Below are 7,913 nucleotides of genomic sequence, written 5' to 3' on the forward strand. Positions count from 1 at the left end.
TGGTACAGCTGATGACCACGTTAAAGGTGAGGAATAGTGTCATCCGGATACCCGTTCATTACGAGATTTGGTTTATCAATGTCGTATGATAATAGGGATTTCCTCAACACTGTGCCATGGCCCGATAACATCCTCTGTCTGGAAGATAAATATTTTACGCCATCAATACCTTCTTTCCAGGTCGCGGTGCAGTTGGTGACCGCGTTAAATGTGAGGAATAGAGCCATCCGGATGCATGTTCAACACGAGATATGGTTTAATTCTGTCTTATGTTAATAGGGGTTTCGTCAGGACTTTAGCACTTTGTCATAGCCTTATATCATACCCTTTCTTGAAGATAAGAATTTTATACCATCAATAGCTTTTTCAGGTCACGGTGTAGTTGTCTATCCCATTAAAATTGAACAGTGCCTTCCGGATACCATATATGTTCAATACCATGTAAGCTTTATCACTGTCTCACCTTAATAGCGCTTTCCTCAACACTGCGCCATACGCCGATACCATCCTTTGTCTTGAAGATAAATATTTTACGCCACTAATACGTTTTTCCAGGTCGTGGTACAGCTGATGACCACGTTAAAGGTGAGGAATAGTGTCATCCGGATACCCGTTCATTACGAGATTTGGTTTATCAATGTCGTATGCTAATAGAGATTTCCTCAACACTGTGCCATGGCCCGATAACATCCTCTGTCTGGAAGATAAATATTTTACGCCATCAATACCTTCTTTCCAGGTCGCGGTGCAGTTGGTGACCGCGTTAAATGTGAGGAATAGAGCCATCCGGATGCATGTTCAACACGAGATATGGTTTAATTCTGTCTTATGTTAATAGGGGTTTCGTCAGGACTTTAGCACTTTGTCATAGCCTTATATCATACCCTTTCTTGAAGATAAGAATTTTATACCATCAATAGCTTTTTCAGGTCACGGTGTAGTTGTCTATCCCATTAAAATTGAACAGTGCCTTCCGGATACCATATATGTTCAATACCATGTAAGCTTTATCACTGTCTCACCTTAATAGCGCTTTCCTCAACACTGCGCCGTACGCCGATACCATCCTTTGTCTTGAAGATAAATATTTTACGCCACTAATACGTTTTTCCAGGTCGTGGTACAGCTGATGACCACGTTAAAGGTGAGGAATAGTGTCATCCGGATACCCGTTCATTACGAGATTTGGTTTATCAATGTCGTATGCTAATAGAGATTACCTCAACACTGTGCCATGGCCCGATAACATCCTCTGTCTGGAAGATAAATATTTTACGCCATCAATACCTTCTTTCCAGGTCGCGGTGCAGTTGGTGACCGCGTTAAATGTGAGGAATAGAGCCATCCGGATGCATGTTCAACACGAGATATGGTTTAATTCTGTCTTATGTTAATAGGGGTTTCGTCAGGACTTTAGCACTTTGTCATAGCCTTATATCATACCCTTTCTTGAAGATAAGAATTTTATACCATCAATAGCTTTTTCAGGTCACGGTGTAGTTGTCTATCCCATTAAAATTGAACAGTGCCTTCCGGATACCATATATGTTCAATACCATGTAAGCTTTATCACTGTCTTACCTTAATAGCGCTTTCCTCAACACTGCGCCATACGCCGATACCATCCTTTGTCTTGAAGATAAATATTTTACGCCACTAATACGTTTTTTCCAGGTCGTGGTACAGCTGATGACCACGTTAAAGGTGAGGAATAGTGTCATCCGGATACCCGTTCATTACGAGATTTGGTTTATCAATGTCGTATGCTAATAGGGATTTCCTCAGGACTATATAGCACTGTGTCACAGCCCTACTTCGCCAATTTGTTGATGGTAAGCAATTTATACCATCAATGGGTTCTTTCCAGGCCGCGCTGTAGACAATGACCCCGTTAAAATTGAATAGTGTCTTGTGGATGCATGTTCATTAGCATATAGGCTTTATCTCCGTCTTGCCTTAACAGTGCTTTCGTCAGCACTGTCTCATAGCCTGATATCATCCCCTGTTTTGTATGCATTTTATACCACCAATATTTAGTTTCCAGTTGCGGCAGTCTGGCTGTTGACTCTGTTTAAGGTGACAGTGTCCCGTAAATACATATTCCCTGAAATATACACTTCAATTTTGACCTAGATCAAAATTGTTTTCTTTGATGAAATTCACTTGTATTTAACAATTTAGGAGCTGTGAATCTCAGCGCTCTCTCTTCTAAATCTCAGCGATTAACTCGTACGTTTTTTTTTTCATATTATTACGAACCTGTTTTCAAATCGTATTGTGGCTGATGATACCGTTAAGGGTAAGAAATGTTGCCTATCTAGTTGAGAAAAGTTAGATTACTTTTCATCTTAAAAGCCAAGAAACGTGTCTCGCCCGTAGTCTTCAGCATCCTGTAAAATCCAACTCAATGTAGCTGTCCTAGCTCACTGTTTTTGTCACTGCTAATTTTTCCTACCATTACTCTGTGGCTTCCAGATCGCATTGTGGCTGGTGACCCCGATAGAGGTGAGTGTCGTAGCGGCTCATGGTACGGAATTTTCTTTTAGGAAAAGTCGTGGCGTAATTTTCTTTTTATGTGTGATTTCCATGTCGTACCTTGAGCTTTAAAAAATTGCCCAAGAAAGCTTCCTTTAAGAATATCCTTGTGCTTTAGCCTTGAACTATCTTCATTGTTGTCAGAAGCAGCAGCCGCTGGTCTTCTACTTCTCACATTACGTGCCCTCTCCACGCCAATATCCTCTTTTTTCCTTTCACGTAAGGTATCATTGCTGATAGTTTGTTCCCTAAACCACTTTGCTCTATTCCTGTCTCTTAACTTTTTCCTGACATTTTAAAGCGCTAGCGTTAGCGAACATTCGGCGAAGACCAGTAGGTCGCGACAAAATTCCTCATTGGTCGACGACGATGTGATGTCACAACTACATGACCTAGCGCGGGTAATTCACACACCTCACTGACGAACACAAAAGTACAACAGTGACTGGTTAGATCGTCATTTTTGAAATAGACAGACGAGCTTTCCCCCTCCGCACAAAAGCCTGGCTAAAAGCAATAGGTTACGTGGCGTCGTCTACAGACGAGATCGATACGCACCCCATCACTCCTCGCGCACATTTATCCTGATAAATACAACCCGAATTGTAAACACTACGGCCAACGAGCCAACTACGATCACATCCTATGGGATTGCAAAATAGAGCCACCTACATGTGACCTGGTTACCGATCCTTCTCTCGAGCGGTAGCAGACCGTGCTGGCTAGCTCTCACGCCAGAACCCAAGTTCTGGCGGTGCAGTGGGCTGACAAAGTCGTCGAGGGCTTTGTACTCTTGACCACTTAACGCGACCTATTAGCACCAAGCTCTTTTCGATGAGTAAAATGTTTTACAATCAGGTACAACAGTGATGACATTGCTGCCGGAAAACTTATTGGTTTACAGGGTCTTGACGTCATTCTACTGCCATTACGTAGTGCCTGTGAAGAAACAAAAGCGATTCCACCGAAAAGAAAAACTGTCAAGCCTGAATTAGAACCGCTGGGCCTTGGGAAGTGAGCCTGGTGCGCTACGCCGTTACCATTGAGGAACATTCGTTCATTACGACAGTTTAGGAGCCTTTTGCGACCACCTCCTACGGCATAGTTACTAACGCTATTGCATTACACTCTTAAGGCTACTAGGAGTCCCCCCATTTTTTTTTCTTTAAATATTCTGTTGCGCTGTCCACAAGTGCATTAAATAGATATAGCTGGAACTGTGAATGTTCCCGCAATAATGTCTAAAGTTTCGGAAGGTTCCTTGCATGTCACTAGCGCCTTACGACTGAGAATCATGGTTGTCTGCAATTTCAGTTGACTACCGTGCCCCACACCTTGCTGATCGGCTTGTTCGAGGTGAGGAAGACCGTCTTCTTCAATAACTGTATCTTAGCCTGAATACACGTTCTGTATCAACGAAGTGATGTGGTTCAGGAATACACGAAAGTCACAAAATGGAAAAAAAGCTACTTCATCGTTATGTTTGGTCCTCGTGTCATGTCCGGGTCTTTTTCTGATATATAATCGAGATTGTCGCCGCAAATAACCAAAGGGGCTAAGAAACATCTCCGTTGTATCACGTAGTTCTTAGATCTATGCCGAGGGTGTTTTTCTTCTCGCCGCATTGCAATCGGTGTCACGAACAAAAAAAAATAGTACACGTTGCCTATGTCAGCTGCAGTTTAGCATGTGACAACAAGTAAACCTCCAGATTATGGCGTCCGGACCACAACTATCTACCCAGAAGCCAAGACAAGCCCAGCACATAGAGTGATAGAAATTACCGTGGTTGTGGTTTTCTGTCTAAACTCTTATCTTTCCTTGCTGCTTCCTTTAAGCTTACTGTGGCCGCTGACCTATTCTCTGGTAGAGTATCAGCCTTCTCGTGATCACTTCATATGAACATAAATTTCGTAGCAATCTCGCCATGCTGTCCAAATATGAAGGCGGGATTAGCGGTTTGCCTAACATTTCTTCTTTCTGTTTTGCCTCAGCATGCTCAAAAGTTTCATTAAGCCTTAACGTTATCGTATACGTGTATTACAGTCGTTGAAAATATAACTTACCAGTTATGGTGTTGTTAAAACTCACCCTAGGCCCCCAATATGAAGTCAAGCTCTCTATAGCACTATTTTGACGACACAGGGTGAAATTGTCAGTCGGTCTAGAAAGTGTATGTAAGAACCAAACCAACCGTGCTCGTTTATGCTTCTGTACGGAAGTGTTGACCCTGTGACGGATACTGTATGTGAAGTATCATAAAGTGACGTCTTTTTGCATCCATGTTTTTTTGGCAGGCTGATTCAGACATGGGCTACACGTCGGTACAGATTCCCGCACAGCATAATCTATGTGGTCCTTTGCTTCGGATGTCTATTTCACTGAAAATTTCGGATTGGGGCAAGAATTGAATTGTGTCAATAAATACCTTCACTTCTTTCTGTACAGCACTAAGTAGGCTCATGCGGTTTCCTGATCTCTGAGCGCTAACGTGTTGTTCTCACCTTCGCCTTTTCTGGAACAAATGCCTGTCAACATTGCGGCCTGCGTTGTGTGAACTGTGAGCGCCTATGGCTCCTTTAGGTCAAGGAGGCTTAGGAAGTGCCGAGTCGGCCGTTGACAATGGTGTAAGACATTTGTAGTGTAGGCTTTGCGATGGTAGGGCACCTTACGCTACGAACTCTTTAGCGTGCTTTGGGGCGATAAAAAAACTGCCAAGTTGGGTTATCCTCCTTTCCAAATCTTGTGTAAACAAAAATACATTAACCACAAAAACCTTGCAAGCTGGCTGCAAAGAGTACATTTATTTTGTTCACACAAACCACAGTGAAAGGGACGCTAACACATAACTTGCAAGGTGATCGGTAATTATCGATTTCTTGACCTGGACATAATGCCTCGACTGGCATTCTCCCTTATTTTCCCGGTGGCCGCTGCTGTCTCTCTGCGAAAACGGAGAGACAAATAGTGAAGTACTGCTGCGAATTGATATTTCGTACAGGACGACACGTGAACTCTTCTTAACGCACCCACACAACGCCGTGTACGTTAGGAGGCCTATTACTCAACGAAGCCCCGTGTGATGGTTCTTTCCTACACTGTGGTACGTTTCAAAGATAATGTACAGTGCTTAAATTCTTTTAATGCGTTCGCATGGCTTCCCTCATTTTCGCAAAATATGTCTTTCTGTTCTTGTATGACACCTCCAACACCCTCCACACTCTAAACACAAATAGGCATATATGCGAGTAAAAAGGGAGTAAGCTGCCCTCTAGCACCCTACTCCACCGTACAAAAGCGCCACCCACCTTCAGCCCATAGGAATCCTCCGCCTACTTCACCTACATGTCCCCATCCACTAACCCTTTACATCCATAAGCCACCACCAATCAACCCACCAACTCATTACAGAAGGCTTCTACTCTCTACCCACCCACCTTTGCCCTCCACCCGCTCTCATCGTCCAGAAGCCGCCACCCTACAGAAGCTCCACCCACCACTACCCACCCACCTCCGGCCTCCGGAAGGCCCTGCTCCCCACCCATCCACCCACATTCCCCGCAGGAACCCCACGCAACTTTGGAACGAAAAAGCGACGGCAAAATTAAATCCCGTGATGCAACGGGAAGGCGATCTTTATAGAAACAATTACTGCTGCTAAATACCGCTAACGCAGATTATTCGCACAACATCGTAATGTAACCCGGTCATTTTTGTTACTAATTTTCTTCGCGCATTATTTAAATTACCATGTTCAAGGAAAGACGCTTCCCAGTGGCTTAATGGTTACGGCGTTCGGCTCCTGAGCGTTAGGCAGCGAAAGCGGATCTCGGCCGCGGCAGCGGAAATATTTTTATAGAGACGAAATGCAAACACGCCCGTATGCTGCGCTGTGAGTGCGCGTTAAAGAATCTCGGGTAGTGTAAACTGACCCCGAGCCATCCACTGTGACCTCTCTTATAGTCCATGTGCTGCTTTGGCACTGTATGGGCAGGTAGACTTCGTCACATCGTCAAATTATTGCCATGATTAAAAATTTATTCTCGGAATCTTTGTGGCAATACTGACATTTTTTTCAGCAGCAAAGGACGCGGTTATCGCCGAGAAAGTCGGATTATAAAATATTTCCAACTCGTGATGTCATTATCGAAGAAAAACGATGGTTTGCCACCATTTTTAAGGGAATGGCGTTGTTACGTAGCCTCCGTGATCCGTGTGGGAAATGGGGATGTCTAAGCACGCATTCCACTAACGAAATAGGCCAGTGGCGTAGACACCTGTGCTTTGTCCTGTGGTGTTCTGTAGTTTTTAAAAATTCCGTTTTTGGTGAAAACGGCTTGTGTGTGATTAAAGCGCGGTATTCTATTGATACATTCCAACCTCTTCTGTTCTTAGTGTCCCTTTAGCCCCCCCCCCCCCCCCCTATTCCTTGTGCCGTGCCATACCAACCGTCAGTTTGCGCGATTCGGTCTTGTTCGTATGCACCTGCAAAGGAAGAAAGAGATTATTCGGCATCAATTGGCGCCAGTGATTGCTGATTCATTTTACAAACAAGCAGCAGCACTCACCCTGCGAAGCATCGTCCGCATCTGCGCGCCCTGGAAAAAAATACAGTATGTAAGTTGCACGGTGAACTGCGTCCACATACATGCACCCCCCACCCCCCCCATACCCTCCTTTACATACCTCAGCAAAATGCACCGCAACTTCCGGTTCCGCCTCGCAGCTCGCCTGCCCTCACTCACAGCTGGGTAAGACGCGCTTTAACCCTATAAACATCTCATCATACGACCTAATAAACCTACGCCTAACTTCCGATGCATTGGTGCTGTTAAATATTATGCGCTCCGTTGTAATCAGGTAATTGAAAAACACTGGCTAAACTAGGCTATGACTGGTTGTGACCTTCGGCGAGAGCGTTTCTTGTCTTAGCCCTGGTACTCTTGGAAGCCAAGGCAAGCCAAGCCAAGTAAGGACAAGTGCAACGACCATAAGTTAGGCGACGCTACAGAGCGTTCCATCACTGATATCCTACTCAGCAAAATAAAAAAAAATCACCTTTGCCTTTTTCACTGCCAGCGCTGTGCGGGTGGTGACCGTGGTAGCGATGAGGACCTGAAAGTGGGAGTAGTTTTTGTACAACCAATATGCACAGCTGCAGGCGGTCCGCGTCAGTTGGCTGGAGTAGCTGCCTGATGCGTGCGCATGCTACCGCATTAACTTACTACTGCCATTTTCCGGTACTGGCAATAAAAAGCACGTAGGTAGTGTTGCCTAATAAACACTCAAATTTGTCACAGACAGCTGCACTGACACTATATACCATCCATTCGATGGCTTTTATTTATTAACTATGGTTATAAAAAAGTGCAAAGTCT

The 7,913-nt window shown here is 44.4% G+C and overlaps 1 long non-coding RNA gene across 1 annotated transcript; it reads left to right on the top strand.

Annotated features, from left to right (window-relative positions):
• Nucleotides 1-4,972, top strand: LOC144100142 (uncharacterized). Its single transcript, XR_013307531.1, has 7 exons — nucleotides 1-26; nucleotides 556-585; nucleotides 1,115-1,144; nucleotides 1,675-1,704; nucleotides 2,476-2,505; nucleotides 3,850-3,891; nucleotides 4,833-4,972. It is a non-coding gene; the product is annotated as an uncharacterized LOC144100142 (long non-coding RNA).
• The last annotated feature ends 2,941 nt before the right edge of the window (nucleotides 4,973-7,913 follow it).

The sequence above is a fragment of the Amblyomma americanum genome, chromosome 8, assembly GCF_052857255.1.
Source record: "Amblyomma americanum isolate KBUSLIRL-KWMA chromosome 8, ASM5285725v1, whole genome shotgun sequence".
Lineage (NCBI taxonomy): Eukaryota > Metazoa > Arthropoda > Arachnida > Ixodida > Ixodidae > Amblyomma > Amblyomma americanum.